This window comes from Pleurodeles waltl, chromosome 5 (assembly GCF_031143425.1).
Source record: "Pleurodeles waltl isolate 20211129_DDA chromosome 5, aPleWal1.hap1.20221129, whole genome shotgun sequence".
Taxonomy (NCBI): Eukaryota; Metazoa; Chordata; class Amphibia; order Caudata; family Salamandridae; genus Pleurodeles; species Pleurodeles waltl.
Genome location: NC_090444.1, coordinates 1,642,211,103 through 1,642,228,561, shown reverse-complemented (window position 1 = coordinate 1,642,228,561; position 17,459 = coordinate 1,642,211,103).

The following is a 17,459-nucleotide window of genomic DNA, read 5'->3' as shown; positions in this document are numbered from 1 at the left end:
AGCAGAATAGTGGACAGGGTCAACGCTGTGGGACAGCACCCAAGAAATCGGGACGACATCAGGAAGAGGTGGAACGACCTACGGGGGAAGGTGCGTTCCATGGTATCCAGGCACAACATCACGGTGCAGCGGACTGCGGCGGACCCCCACCTCCTCCCCCAGAATTTACAACATGGGAGGAGCAGGTCTTGAACATCCTGCATCCTGACGGACTCGCAGGAGTAGGCGGAGGAATGGACTCTGGTAAGTCTCATCTTCACTACTTCATCCCCCCCACCCCACCTGCATGCCGACTCATACCCCCACCCTCACCCCCACCCCCATCACACCTACTCCTTGCAAATGTGTCACCATTACAACCCACCCATCCCAACACCTAGCCCTGCATGCGTCCACAAAGCATGGACACCCATCAACAAAGCATGCCCACTGCACATACACATACAACCCCCCCCAAACCACCGTCACAACAGCCCCCACAAAGGAATGCCAGCACTGGGGTACACGGGCACCCACCCATTGCACGCTATGGCACACACAGAAGCAATAACCATACTTTTATACCCCTGCAGGACCCGAACGCCAGGTCACCGCGCAGGAGGGTCCACAAATGTCCACTCCACCCCCAGAAGAGGCCCGCAGTGAGGACAGCAGCTCTGTCTCCCTGGATCTAGATGACCAGCCCGGTCCATCGGGGACCTCTGGACAGTCGGTTCCCCTCACACAGCCACAGGCCACAGCAGACCTTCCCCCCTCTGGAAACACCAGCACAGCACCCACCCAGTGGGCCCATTCCTCTGTCCCCAGGACACGTCAATCAGCGGTGTGTCCACCACTACAGGGAACCCAGGCCAACCCAACACCCCAACAACAACAGGGACCTGGGGGCAGTGGAAGTGGGCACACGGTCCAGGGGACAGAGGCCCATGGAAACAGGGGAACTGGGAGGGCTGCTGTGCGACGGGGGGGGCAGGCCCAGGGAACCCACTCTCCACGAGGCCCTCTCCTCCATCATGGGAGCATACCACCACTCCCAGGAGACGATGGCAACAGTCCTGGCCAGGTTTCAGGAGATCCAGCTTCTGCAGGAGCAACAGTATATGGGGTTCAGGGAGGAACTAAGAAACATCAGTTCCGCCATGGGTACCATCGTAGTGGCCCTGAATCAGGTAGTCACCACATTGCGGGACACTGTGGCACCTCAAAGGGCCCCTGACACTAGCATGGACCAAGGACTGCCTACCACCTCCCCCGGCGCTAGTGGACAGGAGGCCCTGACACAAGACCAACAGGCCACCAGAACCCCACCCCCTGCAGAAGGAGAACCTCCCCGCAAGCGGGCCCTGAGGTCCAGGAAGAAGACAGAGTAAGATGTCAAGACCCCCGCCAGCAAAGGATACCGCCCTGATTGTCATCCCACTGTCCCACATTGTCACCCTGTCCAACCTTAAACTGCCCCTGCTCCAGTTTCCACAGGCATTTGGACAATGCACCTGTGATACTGATAGTCTGGACTCTGCCATGGACAATCCTCCACCATCACCCCTCACCGATTTGCAACCACCCATCCAATTTAGAGCACTTGAATAAACACACTTATTGCACAAAACAATCTGGAGTCTGGCTGTGATTTTGTACAAATGTATTAGACATGACCGTGCCAAAATGTTCATTCACATTGTGATGCCAACAAACCTCTGTAGTCCATGGGGAAACAAAGCAGATGTCACGCAGTGGGGCCCACATCTCTGAAAACGGAAGGGAAAGTCACAACACAGTTACCATACACTGGGGGAAAAAGTCAGACAGTAGAGAGGTAGGAGTCTTTAAGTAAATGTAATATGCCGGTGTGTACTCTTACCTGTGTGTCATTGAAAATACTGCTGTATTACTGTGTTCCTGTTCTCTATGTCGTCCTCTTCGCCTTCCTCCTCTTCACTCTCCACAGGCTCCACAGCTGCTTCAACACCACCATCTGGACTATCCTCCTGCAGAAAAGGCACCTGGCGTCGCAAAGCCAGGTTGTGAAGCATACAGCAGGCCACGATGATCTGGCACACCTTCTTGGTGAGTACATTAGGGATCCACCAGTCATATGGAGGCACCTGAACCTGGCCTTCAGGAGCCCGAAGGTTCGCTCAATCACCCTCCTAGTCTGCCCATGGGCCTCATTGTACCGTTCCTCTGCCCTTGTCCTGGGATTCCTCACTGGGGTCAATAGCCATGACAGGTTGGGGTAACCAGAGTCCCCTAATAGCCACAAACGGAGCCTCTGGAGTTGACCCATCACATACGGGATGCTGCTATTCCGCATGATGTAGGCGTCATGCACTGACCCAGGGAACTTGGCATTAACATGGGAGATGTACTGGTCAGCCAAACACACCATCTGTACATTCATGGAATGATAACTCTTCCGGTTCCTGTACACCTGTTCACTCCTGCTGGGGGGGACCAACGCAACATGGGTCCCATCAATGGCACCAATGATGTTGGGAATATGTCCAAGGGCATAGAAGTCTCCTTTCACTGTAACCAAATCCCCCACCTCAGGGAAAATGATGTAGCTCCTCATGTGTTTGAGCAGGGCAGACAACACTCTGGACAACACCTTGGAAAACATGGGCTGGGACATCCCTGATGATATGGCCACTGTTGTTTGAAAAGACCCACTTGCTAAGAAATGGAGTACTGACAGCACCTGCACTAGAGGGGGGATCCCTGTGGGTTGGCGGATGGGTGACATCAGGTCTGGCTCCAGTTGGGCACACAGTTCCTGTACAGTGGCTCGGTCAAGCCTGTATGTCAGTATGACATGTCGTTCCCCTATTGTCGACAGGTCCACCAGCGGTCTGTACACGGGAAGATTCCTCCATCTCCTCGCATGTCCCAGCGGACGGTGCCTATGAAGGACAACAGCGAGCACAGAGTCAATCAACCCACATGTACGTAACCACAGCTTTCACATAACATGATTCCCAATGCACTGAAAGGTTTGTATGAGTGTTGATGCAAGGCCTAGGTATGTGTGACGCAGTAGAAATTAAGCCATGTGGGCCCTTGAAATGGCGGCTGCCTGACCTGTGAAGTGCGACAGTGGGATGTGAGGTCAATGCGCTGGCGTGGCACACCGTGGCGGTAGGCGGTCGAAGACCGCGGCACAAAGCCGCATTGGTTAACATTGAACCCTATGGGTTTCAGGAGCCAATGACGATGTGCGCCGGCCGTCGCGGTACGCACCGCCGCGGGTTTGACCGACATTTTCTATCTGCTTAATCACTCGATACCTGATCTTCCACAGGAGAGGACCTACACTGCAAGTGCTGCTGTGACCTCGGTCTGGAAGAGACAATGGCTCATGCGACTGGGAAAAGGGCCACTGCCTTCACTGCGGAGGAGTTGGAGAAACTTGTAGATAGGGTCCTCCCCCAGTATGCGCTACTCTACGGTCCTCCAGACCAACAGGTAAGTACACAGGGACCATGCTTAGTGGGCAATGCCTGGGTTGAGTGGGGTGGATGAAAGATGGTGGGGAGGGGAGCGATTGAGGCATGCATCAAACGACAGAAGAGAGCATGTGCCACATGGCAAGGGTGGGAATGGGGGGCCACTCACATCGAGCATGCAGAAGGTGATGACAATTTTTCTCTCCCTGTACATGTCACTTAGGTCAGCGCCCACCAGAAAATCGACATTTGGCGTGCCATCGCCAAGGACGTCCGGACCCTGGGGGTCCACAACAGACGGGGCACCCACTGCCGGAAGAGGTGGGAGGACATCCGACGCTGCAGCAGGAAGACGGCGGAGGCTCAGCTGGGGATGGCCTCCCAACGTAGGAGGGGTGCCAGTCGTACTTTGACCCCCCTGATGTCCCGGATCCTGGCGGTGGCCTTCCCCGATTTGGATGGGCGCGTCAGGACATCACAGCAGACACAAGGGGGTGAGTACAAATACATTCTGCTGACTTTGCGCGCAGTGGAGGGGTCTGGGTGGGGGAGGAGGGCTGTGGGTATCCCTAGACCAGGGCAATTTCTGTAGGCTAGGCCCCTCCGTAAGGCATGGCCCTGTGCCCCCGCCCCCCACCTCTGTAGGGTGCCAAGTACAGGTATCCATGGCCCTGTGTCATCTACGTGTGCAGTTGTCGTCCATAAGCTTGTAGGCCATGTCCCACGGATTGCGTAGTGGACCCCAAGTGCGCGGCGTAGTGCAGGGGGCTTCTGTGTCTGTCCTCTCCGCCAACGGTGTCGCCAATGCATGCACTCAACATGTCTTTATTTCTCCCCCCCCCCTTTTTTGTGGTCTTCCTGTTCATGTGTGCATTAGCATCATCAGGCGGAGGAGAAGTGGCATCGGAGCACGAGGGAGCTGCATCCCACATGGCCCTGGAGGGCCATGCAACGGAGTCGGAATACACCAGTGGGACGGAGGGCGAGGGGAGCTCCACAACGGGGACTCGTGCTGATGTCAGTGACAGCGACTCGTCCTCTGAAGGGAGCTCCCTTGTGGTGGCGGCAACATCCGTGCCCCCCGCAACAACAGGTACAGCCGCCACCCAGCGCACCAGCACCGCCCTCCCACCAGCCCCTCAGTGTTTGCCCCGTGCACGCTCACCCAGGAAGGTGGGCATCTCCTTCGCCCGAGGCACCTCAGGCCCTGCCCCTGTCACCCCTGCTGTCCTCAGTGAGGAGGTCATTGACCTCCTGAGGACCATCATTGTTGGGCAGTCTACCCTTTTGAATGCCATCCAGGGTGTAGAAAGGGAGGTGCACTAGAGTAATGCATACCTGGAGGGCATTCATTCTGGTCAGGCTGCCCATCAGCGATCGTTCAACGCTCTGGCCTCAGCACTGACGGCAGCCATTGTCCCTGTCTCTAGCCTCCCCCCTCCAACTTCCTCCACCCAGACCCAATCCCCTGTACCTCTGCCTATCCCAGACACACCATCAGACCAGCCTGCACACACCTCAACACCCAAGGGAAGCTCATCCAGACATAAGCACCACACATCACACAAGCATTCACACAAGCAACAGCCACATGCAGACATACCAACAGCCACTGCCTCTTCTGTGTCCCCCTCCTCCTCGTCTCCCTCCTCCCTCCCTGTGACGTCTCCACTCACACTTGCATGCACAACATCTTCAGCCACTACGTCCATCACCAGCACACCCACCAGAACACTCCGCACACGTGCAGTCACCACCCCCACCACCATTTACACGTCCCCTGTGTCCTCTCCCAGTGTGTCTGTCACCCCCTCTTCCAAACTACACAAACGCAGGCAGCCACCCACCCAACAGCCATCCACCTCACGACAGCCTCCAGCCCAAGCACCTGCACCCAAAGACACCAGACTTCACACTCCTACAACCACATCCTCTTCCTCCACTCCCATACCCACTACACCTACCTATCCCTCTCTTGACAAATTGCTTTTCTTTTCCAAACTTGACCTCTTTCCAACAACTCCCCCACCCCGTCCATCTCATAAGACTCCAATCAGCACCTCAGCCACCACAAAACCGGGACCTGTAAAGACTGTTTGCCATGGACTGTGGAGTCCCCCACCCTCAAGGGCAGCCAGTTCAGCTAGGAGCCAAGGCACGGCCAGCCCACCCCCGGAAAAGCATCCGAAGATTGCCAGTGCCCGGCGCGAAAGACCAAAGACACCAGGGACAAAAATCCCTACTTTGGCTCCGGCAGGAAGTCGGGTGCCGCCAAAGGTGGGAAAGGGCCACAGGCGAACAGGGAAGGGTGGGAATGGCAGCACGCCCGACAAGTCCGGCAGCAGGCCAGCTGGCCAGGAGGGCCCCACCAGCCCCATCCCAGGTGTGCAGGAGAACACCCACAGGCCCGGTACTGCAGCCCAGGAGGGCCCCACCAGCCCCATCCCAGGTGTGCAGGAGGACACCCACAGGCCCGGTACTGCAGCCCAGGAGGGCCCCGCAAGCCACGTCCCAGGTGTGCAAGAGGACACCCACAGGCCCTTTACTGCAGCCCAGGAGAGCACAGCAAACAACCAGACAGATGGGCAGGAAGGCCCCGCTAGCCACATGTCAGGTGGCGAGTGACATCCATGCCATGGCCGGATCCGCTGACCTGGACACTCATCTCAAGCACCGCTGAACTGGGCCCTTCATCTCAAGAACTGCTGAACTGGGCCCTTCATCTCAAGCACCGCTCCGCTGGGCACCGCCGTCTCAAGAACCGCTGAACAGGGCCCTTCATCTCAAGCACCGCTGAACAGGGCCCTTCATCTCAAGCACCGCTGAACTGGGCCCTTCATCTCAAGAACCGCTGAACAGTGCCCTTCATCTCAAGCACCGCTCCGCTGGGCACCGCCGTCTCAAGAACCGCTGAACAGGGCCCTTCATCTCAAGCACCGCTCCGCTGGGCACCGCCGTCTCAAGTACCGCTGAACAGGGCCCTTCATCTCTAGCACCGCTGAACAGGGCCCTTCATCTCAAGCACCGCTGAACAGGGCACCGCCGTCTCATGCACCACTGAACTGGTCCCTTCTTCTCAAGAACCGCTGAACTGGGCCCTTCATCTCAAGCACCGCTCCGCTGGGCACCGCCGTCTCAAGAACCGCTGAACAGGGCCCTTCATCTCAAGCATCGCTGAACTGGGCCCTTCATCTCAAGAACCGCTGAACACGGGCCTTCATCTCAAGCACCACTCCGCTGGGCACCGCCGTCTCAAGAACGGCTGAACAGGGCCCTTCATCTCAAGCACCGCTCCGCTGGGCACCACCGTCTCAAAATCCGCTGAACAGTGCCCTTCATCTCAAGCACCACTGAACAGGGCCCTTCATCTCAAGCACCGCTGAACAGGGCACCGCCGTCTCATGCACCGCTGAACAGGGCACCGGCGTCTCATGCACCACTGAACAGGGCACCGCCGTCTCATGCACCGCTGAACAGGGCACCGCCGTCTCATGCACCGCTGAACAGGGCACCGCCGTCTCATGCACCGCTGAACTGGGCCCTTCTTCTCAAGAACCGCTGAACTGGGCCCTTCATCTCAAGCACCGCTCCGCTGGGCACCGCCATCTCAAGAACTGCTGAACAGAGCCCTTCATCTCAAGCACCGCTGAACTGGGCCCTTCCTCTCAAGAACCGCTGAACAGGGCCCTTCATCTCAAGAACCGCTGAACTGGGCCCTTCTTCTCAAGAACCGCTGAACTGGGCCCTTCATCTCAAGCACCGCTGGCCCATTGGCGGAAGGGGCAGGCCCGCATCTGTGTTGGGCAGGGCTGCACGAAGCACTCTGGGCACTAGTCCCCCTCCAGTACCAGTGGAGACTGTCATCCACTTGGGAGACTGTGGCTTTACACTCCCCAGGATGGCACAGTGGGCATGCCACCCACTGTAGAGACTTGAGAGACTGTGGCTTTGCACTCCCCAGGATGGCACAGTGGGCAAGCCACCCACTGTAGAGACTTGAGAGACTGTGGCTTTGCACTCCCCAGGATGGCACAGTGGGCAACCCACCCACTGTAGAGACTTGAGAGACTGTGGCTTTGCACTCCCCAGGATGGCACAGTGGGCAACCCACCCACTGTAGAGACTTGAGAGACTGCGGCTTTGCACTCCCCAGGATGGCACAGTGGCCATGGAGGCCCCTCGTGGACCTGGCGTCGTGGACTCATCTGGCTGAGGTGCCCCCCCTTCCTTTCCCCCTGAGGTGCCTGTAGTTTTCCTATCTGATGCCCCTGCAGTGTTCTCTCAGTTGGAGGCAGGTATCCTGTGTGGGCTTTGCCCATGTGTTTTGGCCCAGTGGCCCACAAACAATGGCTGATCCACATATCGGACTGGACAATTTATGAATATAAAGTTATAGATGTGTGATATATTTTATACTCAGTCTTACAATATAATTCTAATTTTATATTCATTTCCTTTTGTCTTTGCATTATTCTGGGGGGCTAACTGTGATGTGTTGCTATGCACTGATGTGTGTGTTGTAATGGGTGAGGGTGAGGGTGGGTGTGTCGCATATGTGTGTCCCCGTAATTTTTTGCCTCCCCCCTCCCCTGTGTCGTAGGTGCAGTACTCACCGTTGTCTTCTGCGCCGGCGTTCGTGCTCCTGGTAGAGGAGCAGGAAGACAATGGCTGGGAGGATGTGGAGTTCGGGTTCCATGCTGTCCAGATTCCTTGTGGGGTGTATGGAGGTGAGCGTTTTCCGTTTGAAATGGCTGTTTCCGCCGTGTTTTTATCGGCGGGGCTACCGCCCCGGAAAAGGTGGCGGATTGGTGGGTTGTGATAGGGTGGGCTGGACATTGTATCCCGCCTGTCTGTTGGCGGTGACCGCTGCACTGTTTGTTTGTCCCGCCGTGGCGGTCGGTGTGTTAAAGTGGCGGTCTCTGTTGGCGGTTTCCGCCAGGGTCGGAATTGCATTTTTTTTAACGCCAGCCTGTTGGTGGTTTTGCCGCCTCTTTAACACCGACCGCCAGGGTTGGAATGACCCCCTATATGTCCTACCTTATCCATACACTGCACCCTGCCCTTGGGGCTACCTGGGGCCTACCTTAGGGGTGCCTTAAATGTAAGAAAAGGGAAGGTTTAGGCCTGGCAAGTGGGTACACTTGCCAAGTCGAATTTACAGTGTAAAAATACACACACACACACTGCAGTGACAGGTCTGAGACATGATTACAGGGTTACTTGTGTGGGTGGCACAACCAGTTCTGCAGGCCCACTAGTAACATTTGATTTACAGGCCCTGGGCACCTCTAGTGCACTTTACTAGGGACTTAACAGTAAAACAAATATGCCAATCATGGAGAACCAATTACGTACACATTTTAAACAGGAGCACTTGCACTTTAGCACTGGTTAGTAGCGGTAAAGTGCCCAGAGTAACAAAAACAGTAAAATCAGAGTCCAGCACACATCAACAACCTGGGGAGCAGAGGCAAAAAGTTAAGGGAGACCACGCCAAGGATGAAAAGTCTAACAGATACTGAAAGGATTCCCTTGAACACACTGTATACCTACCGCAATTATAATTTGACACAAGTCAAAATGCTGCCATGAGTCTTTACAGGTTGTTATTTTACAGCTCAATCGTTTCTCAGTCGTGGGTATCTATATCATAGAATAAAGCTGCATTCTTTCATGCAGGAGGGCAAGAGCATGCCAAAACCTAATAGTTAAGCTCCTTTCCAGAATTAAACATCTCACTATGTGGGAACACTTCAAACTCAACTAAAATCCTTTTAGCTGAGTGCCTGCTGCTTCAGGTGTAAACAGTATGACTCAATACAACTCTGCCTTGTGTTATCTAACAGTATCATTATTTCTTGGAAGCTTACCTACTACTGTTCCAGAACCAATCTAGGCTAGAGTGAAATTGTAATTACACTAGCAAAGTTATCCATTAAACAATTTCACAGCATGTAATATTTGCCCACAGGAGGTTGATTTTTGCAGAACATATCTGCTGGCACTTGTCAATAATTTTTGGCACAGGGTGTACTCTCTTGTGAAAATACTCATGTATGATACCTGCAAACCACATTTTGCTCTGAATGCCTAATTTACCATAACTTTATGATGTTTGTATTGGTCACAAAACATTAATATTTTACCACCTACTCAAAGGAGGCGGTAGGCCATTTTCAAATGTGAAGGGGTCCCCATGTGAATGTTTATCAACACATTGTCCATTCCAAATTCTTGTCTATATCAAACCCAACAGATCTGTCACATAATTTAATCATCTAGCATCTAGAAGATCTCGTATTTGCTCCCTATCTGTAATAGTTGCTTCACTTTAGTAATCTTTCACCCTTCTTTTTGCTTCTGATACAATTATAGATTTTGTGCAATATCTCCACCACAATCTCTCAATCGTATTCCTGAAGGTGGATGGCTTTTCTCACCATATCAAGCGTAAATGGATGTTGTCTTAGTGCAAGAGACATTCCTATCCTAGCCCGAAATACCTAAAAGAGATTGGGTGAGAAAGGTAATTCCCTCTTCTGGCAGAGCACTTGATCCCCTAGGAGTAATGGCTTTGAGAAATAAGTAGCAACTTCTTTTTCAAATCAGTATTATTACGGACATTAAACATCTGGCAAGATGCAATAAGACAATATGTTTTTGCAAAAACCTTACGTTAACAGTAGTCTCAACATATGCACCAAATATGTCTAAACTGAACTTCTTTTTACAATGAGCAGACTACTTAGGCCATGAGTCACAAAGGTAAAATTACACTTTTGGGTAAGTTTACAATTTTTTGCTATTCACAATAGTATTTTACTGTTACTACTACTAAAAAACATTTGTGAATAGAAAACAATCATAAACCTACAAAAAACAGAAGTATACATTTGTTAACCAGACCCTACAAGTTTACTTTTGCTAATAGAAATGTAATGACTGTGCCAACGATGAACATAAAACAAATAGGCCTGTCCTTTCATTTGAGGTACGGAGTTTTCCACTGGACTGAGGAGTCTCCGAAGTCTGAAAATTACTACTGGTAAACTTAAACTCCTACTTTCTGAATACCAAAAAAGAGATAACTTACACAAAAGTGCAAGTTTATGTTTGTGAATCAGACCCATAGACTGGTGTTTGGTGGAGACTAGAACATTCTCATGGATCCCAATCTGGATCAGGCTGGTAGACCTGACAGTTGTGATGTAGGCTAAGCAACTTAGGGACATATTTAAGAGCCCCTAGCGGCATTCTAACACCAAATTAGCATCAACTTTCTGATGTTAATATGGCGTTAGAAGGCCAAAAACTCTGCAAAGTGGCACAGTGCATGCATTGCACCACTTTGTAACCCTTTGCGCTACATTATGCCTGTGCCAGGAATAATGTATGCAAAGGGGGTGTTCCCCCATTAGGGGGGCTAAAAAAATGGTGCAAAGAAATCTAAGAAATTCCTTTACATCAAGTTTTTTCATCACGTTTAATGCCTGCTCAGAGCAGGTGTTAAAAGAAGGCTTCCATTGGTTGCAATGGACCTCTGGTTGCTTTGCAAGATTAGCGTCAACAATTTTGGTGCTAATACCGCAAAGCGCCGAACTAGCATAAAAAATTCTGTTGATAGTCCCCTAACTACTGCCATTGTGCACCATATTTTAAATATGGCATCCACATGGTGGTGTTAGGGGGCGCTAAGTGGTGCAAGAAAAGTGGCACAGCACTGTGTGTAGCGCTTCTTTTCTTAAAAATGCCCCCTAATTTTGAGTCATTTCCTTCATAACCCTTGGTGTCTTGCACACCGTAACAAAATGGCCTACAAGTTTTTGCATGTGTCTATGGCGCAAATTCCAGAAATTATGATTTTATCAACTACTCCCATTATTCATGAAAAAGCTATACCCGGAAGGAGGGCATATCTAATAATAATCCTACATCTCGATTTAAGCCTATTTTGTTTTTCAACACAAGGTTATGTAACAATTCCGTCCTCGTGTTTTTGTCAACAGAATAACCAGTTCCCAGTCCAGAGGAGACTCCGTAACTCAGTGGTGGAAACATGTTGACATCACTAAGCAAGACAATGGGAAATAACCAGAATGAAAGCTTACCAAGAGGATTACTAAAATGATGCTTAGCGTCCCCTAAATACAATGCAAGTATTCCCCTGAATGCCCCTATAACTGGTGTATATGGTATTAACTATTAACCATATAACAGACTGTGGCCATACATTTCTTGATGAATTTTGGAGTTGGAACTGCATACCATGAACTCTTTTAAATATTGCCTGCATTACTCTTGTTATCACTGATTCTTGACGGACTATAAGCAGACTGCAATTTATGTATTTTATTTCATGCATGTTGTCTACTGTGACTTGTCAATTTTTAACGTAATTATAGGTATGATGTTTATGTTCAAGTAAGTCCTGTCAAAAGACATTTCTTGTATAAATGAACTGTGAAAGAAGACAATGAACAACTTCTGGTGACCAGTTAGTTAGTTGCCTTGATAATTTTTTGAACTGAGAACTTACTTTAGTGACGGTCATGAGAAGTCCTTCCGTTGGTTTAGAAATAGACTTCCCCTTGGTTTACAAATAGACCTCACGCCCCCTGAGGAATCACTCCCTCCCATATAAGGAGTTTTGCTTATTTCCCTGTTTGTTTCTTCGGTGACAGGTGGAGGATGACCTTCAGACAATTCAGTCCAAAAGGGAAGACATTACAATTATTGCTAAAAGACTATCATGGACCTGAATGAGGGGTCCCTATCCTCCTGCCAGACAGCAGCGGCTGCCACTAATGTCAAGGGGAAGAGTGGGGGGGGACAATGATGATGGGGGAGGGAATAATACATTTTTTAGAAAAAGACCTACAGTTCGCTGACAGGGCCATCCTCCCCTGCCACCTCTGTTGTCCTCCTTTCCTGTTCTGGTGTCCCAGCATTCGCGGAGACACCAGAACAGGCTCCCCAGCAATCCTAGCGCTGTTTTCATGCTAAAGGTAGCATGAAAGTAGTGCCAGGATTGGTCTGAGCAGTGAGACACAACCTTGGGGCCTGTGCAGCTTCTCAAGCCCGGCTGTGTTCACAGCCGGGCTGGAGAAACCTAAGTGTGCCATCTTAGGCCGTCGAAACACACATGCACACTTAGTGCACAGAATTCCTCATCCCCACTCCCACCTACCGAAGCCCAGCCCGCCCATTTCTTCACATGCTGGCTGAGCCAGCTGCAGAAAAATAAAACAATATTCAAGTATTGTTTTATTTTTCTGCTGCTGGCTCTTAGCCAGTAGGGTGAAGCTCCTCCGACATTGCGGAGGAGCCGCCCCTGCTACCAGATACTTTGGACAGCTGGCAAGGTTTACTTATGTGACACTTTGATGATGAAATAGCAATATCGAAGGAAAAAGGCCCAACGGAGAGTGCTGAGGGAAAGTATATTCGCTCACTAGACTCTACAACCTCTCATCCTCTGACTCCATCATGATTGACTTAGTGAGGGCACAAACTTGATGTAACTCTATATTCACATCAAATGGGCAGCACACCCTGTTGTGGATTCACTAAAAGCATTTTGAACAAGGTGAGAAGGCAGGAAGACAGCTCATCTTGCAATTAAAACAAAAGGAGATGTTAAAGTCTATCCCCCGTTTAGAATTTATAACAACAACTTACCCATCTGACAGCCTCGATTGAAGAATTTGTTGCCTTTTTATAGAAGCCTTTTGTTTTCAAAAAGTGCTTATTCTATGAAAACGAACAAATGTGTTTTTCCAAAGTTTGGAGGTGCCTACATTACCCCCTGATGTGTGAAAACAACTTGAAGGCAAAATATCAGAAATCAAGATCAGCTACACCATTAAATCGTCATCATCATCAAATCAAGTTTATTTTAGGGGCACCCCATGAATGTTACAATAAAAACGGCAAATGTGTTAGGAAATATAAAATCTGTATACAAAATGAGCAAAAACAAAAAAGTGCAGGTGTGGCCTTTGTACCATGGTACAATTGTCCGAAAGGAAGTAAGTTACAGTACACCATCAAATAAAATACTATGTAAACAAATCTAAAATGAGATATATCTCTGAAGCTGGTTGGACAGACCAAATGACATTTGTATTATAATCCATCCATTCAGTTTGTGTAGATAAAGCTCAGGCGCCATCCACTTAGCCAGGCCGAATACAATAACATCTCAAATGTCTGACTTAAGTATGCTGAGTATTGTATTATGCTGCTTTACACCCAGCAATCACCAAATTGAGAGGATACATTTATTTCTGATAATGGCAGATTTACTAAGGGTAAAGGTAAAGAGGTAATGTGCCTCCATATTGGAACAGGTTTACATGCAGGGCATGTGTTAGGTATTTTGTTACCTATCATGATCTTGAGCCAAAGCTATTGACAGGTAATATCCCCAGCACAAATGTAACATAAAGTGTAATATTATCAAGATAAGTCTCAATCTGTGGGGAACATTTATGTTCTAGAATGTATTCTGTTAAACCTCTATGTTTTACAGCCCTGCATCAGCTATACAGTACTGGGACCAGAAGCTATCTTTTCATAGAGGTACAACCCCAGGGATAGAAGGGTAGTAGACAGGCCACCCCACAATATTTTGAGATTAGAAGAATGGTAACAGTCCTTCACAAATTATTTACACCTTGTGGCCGGGGCTTGCAGCTTTGCAAATGCGTCCTTGTAAGCGTTGAGTTCAGTTATTGACCAAATTCTTGGCTAATATAAGAATGGTCTCAGGATAGCCATATGAACAATTTTCCAGAGTCCTGTATTAAAGAGCAATTGCAGTGGTACAGCATATCCAGTATACTGTTAATGAAGGGGTAGAAAGGTTAGGCATGAAAACTCAAATTACAATTCATAATGACAATATGGCCTATTTGGCCATTCAAGGAAAAGTCCAGTTGGGAGTAAAGTTAAGAATTTTATTACAGTCCATCGCTCATGCTTATGGAAATGAATCTCAAAACAAGACTATAGAGATACAGGATCACTAAGGGTTGTTCCAGGCGTAAGAAGAAGTTTGATTGGACTAATATCAAAAGGACCAAGCACTCTACAATGGCAATACAAAACATCAACTGAATTATCTGATGATTTGAAAACAGGTACTGTCCAGTTTTTTTAAACATGAAGGTAATTTGAGAGTCATCTAAGTTTGCTAGCTAGGGCAAGAGAAATCCCTACAGATTAGCGACTCACTAGTTAGCATCTGCTGAGCTAAAACACATAAGGGCAGAAAGTAAAAAGAAATAGGACAAAAGATTTTGGAAAATAACATCTGGTGCACAATATGGCTAATCAAGGTTGGCAAAAAGTAGGTAAAAAGGGAAGGCATTAGCATTTCAGAAGCTCGGTCAAGAGTCTTCTACTTGGGTCAGGGAAAGTTTCTAAGTCTCAAGCGAGGCATTGAAAATGAAGAATAACTGTAGAGAGGTCTGTAGCTCTCAATGTCCAAGGGCATCAACTCCTAAGAGAAGGGCAAGAATAATGCTAAAGTGGGATCTGCTGCTAATCACATCAGATTGTGGAAAGTCATGTTATTTGCTTATTATAAGTGTGAACATCAGTACCTCCATTTTCTTGTCTCTCTCAATATCTTGCTTTGAAATGCTGAAAAGCACTAATCAACCATTTTTCTTGCACCAAGGGCATGTTTTGACATGTTTCTTAACATCATGTGAGTTCCACTTCTGGGAAAACAACATTATTTTAGTAGAAGGTCAATGATTCATGGCCATCTGCTCTGAATGAGGATGTGAATAATCATTTACTCCGTAGGCCAACCACTTATGCTCTGGCAGTTGTTTGTGTTCTGTTAGAATCTGTACATGTCAAAGGTTAAACCACAGATGCTTAACAGTCATGCCATCTGTTTTCCATTTGCACAAAATCTTGTTTATTCATAGGTATAAAGGAAAGGCAACTTTTTGTAACAAGTGTACTTGCTTCACAGCCACTATTGAGCTGTGTATTGCTTGTGACTGCTCTGAGCTCAAATAAATTCTGCACTGTGTACTCTCTGCGTGTTCTGGTCCTCATGTTTAGCAGATGATTGGGGGCAGAAGAAGATTCCCACTTTCACAACTGGTGACCAGAAAGGGACCTTTTCAAGGGATGTTCAATGGCAGTAAGCCCGTGGTCGGTGAGGTGCGACCTGGGACCAACTGATCGTGGGGAGCCCTGCACTGAGGAGACAGAGTTTCTCAGCAGCTGCCATTGGAAGTTCCTAACAGGCCTCCTGACAAAGGACCTTCCCGACAGAGGTCCCAAGACATTGGTGTAAGAAGAGAAGGACGTTATGGCCCAGACCAGAAGATGCAGAACAGCGAAAATTGGTGAGATTGTTCTGATATGTTTAGGATGTTGTTGATAGCTTGTTGGGTTGATATTTTGTTGATGTACATTTAATAGAAAGTGTTTGCAAATGGGGGCTTGGTCGAGACTGCAGAAATGTATTTCTCGTTGTTGTTTAAGTAGTACCAATAGACTTGATGAAAGGGTACTTGCCCCCGTAGAAGGTACACTGGCTTAGATTATGTTCACAAAAAAGGGTGCTGGGGCACTTCTGTGCAGTGGGCTCTAGTGCTAATATACTAGTAAAAATAAGGATTTCTCATGCCAATGAGACAGATCAAATTTATTGAGGTCAATCCAGGAAAGAGATTCTGGACTCCTCTAACTGCTTAGTGTCACTGTAAAAGATATTACATATTTTCTCCTGCTCAAATTCATCCTTTCTTTTTTTTCTTTTTGCTCTCATCTCTTTCAGTTTTTTGGAGAGACCAAATACAAGTAAGACACACAAAGCTATTATCAGCAAAGGTCTTAGAATACTGCCAAAAATCCTACTCCCTAAACTTCCAAACCACTTTCTAACTGCAAAAAAACTATTTCCTATTGATTCCCAGGCGCCTGTCATCTCTAAATTCTTCAAGTAATTTTTCAAGTTTGTCATATTCGCAATGTACTTTCACAGCTGCTTACTATCCTCCAGTATGTAGGTATATCATTGTTGAACCTGCAGCATCTTTCAAACGCTGCCCTCTTTTGCAAGAAGGATGTCTAATGCAAGTCTATTTTGCAAAACCATTGATCTCAAAGCAACCATTTCAGTGTCTACTAACAAGAAGGCAACTGCTGTATCTGTAGATAACTTACCTACAATTGTTGCCAACTTCCTTATCTTGTGATCATTCAGGATCACCCCCACAGATGAAATTATGGCATAAAAAATATCTCCCATAATCTCTGAAGCACTGCCACTGCTCTTCAATCAGGTATTTGACTTCTTAATCCAAACATTGACGTGCTCAACATGATAAATCTTTGAAAAGTCTACTCCTAAGCACGATGGTCCATACCATTCTTTAGGTAGCATATAGTAAGTATGTTTCCGACAGATTAAATAAGCTTCTGGTGTGGCTGGAGCTTGTCCATTAAAAATGAATGCCTTAAACAAAAACACAGGTCTACATTCACTAGTCCCTTCAAATTTTGGGTCACTTTTCGATTTAGATCTACTTACACTCAGCTTCCCTACATGTTGCCAATCTAAGGTGAGGGATCCTTGATTTCCTGCTAATGAATGAGCTTTGCCTTATCTACCCCAACTTTGTAGTCCTACTCTCTTTTCTACCTTAGCTTTCATTGCTCTTCTTCTATCTTCAGCTTGTCCCATAAACTCCTTTGCTACTGGGGTGAGAATACAAGTCAGATTGTTTCTATGGGCATAAACTGTACCAAATGTCAATGTAGGTTCAAACAAACCTCCCACTGTGTCAACATTTTTAGCTTTGGCAATGTTTCTCAAACCCTTCATGATGGGGACTATTGAAAAAAATAAATCAAAATATTGGAAAAAGTCTTGCTGATACAAAGGTCAGCAACAAACTACAGGAAATACCATACGTCGGGGGGATACCATGATGAGTAATTCCCTCCCTAACTGATGAAGGTAACAGGTGCAGACGTAGTAAT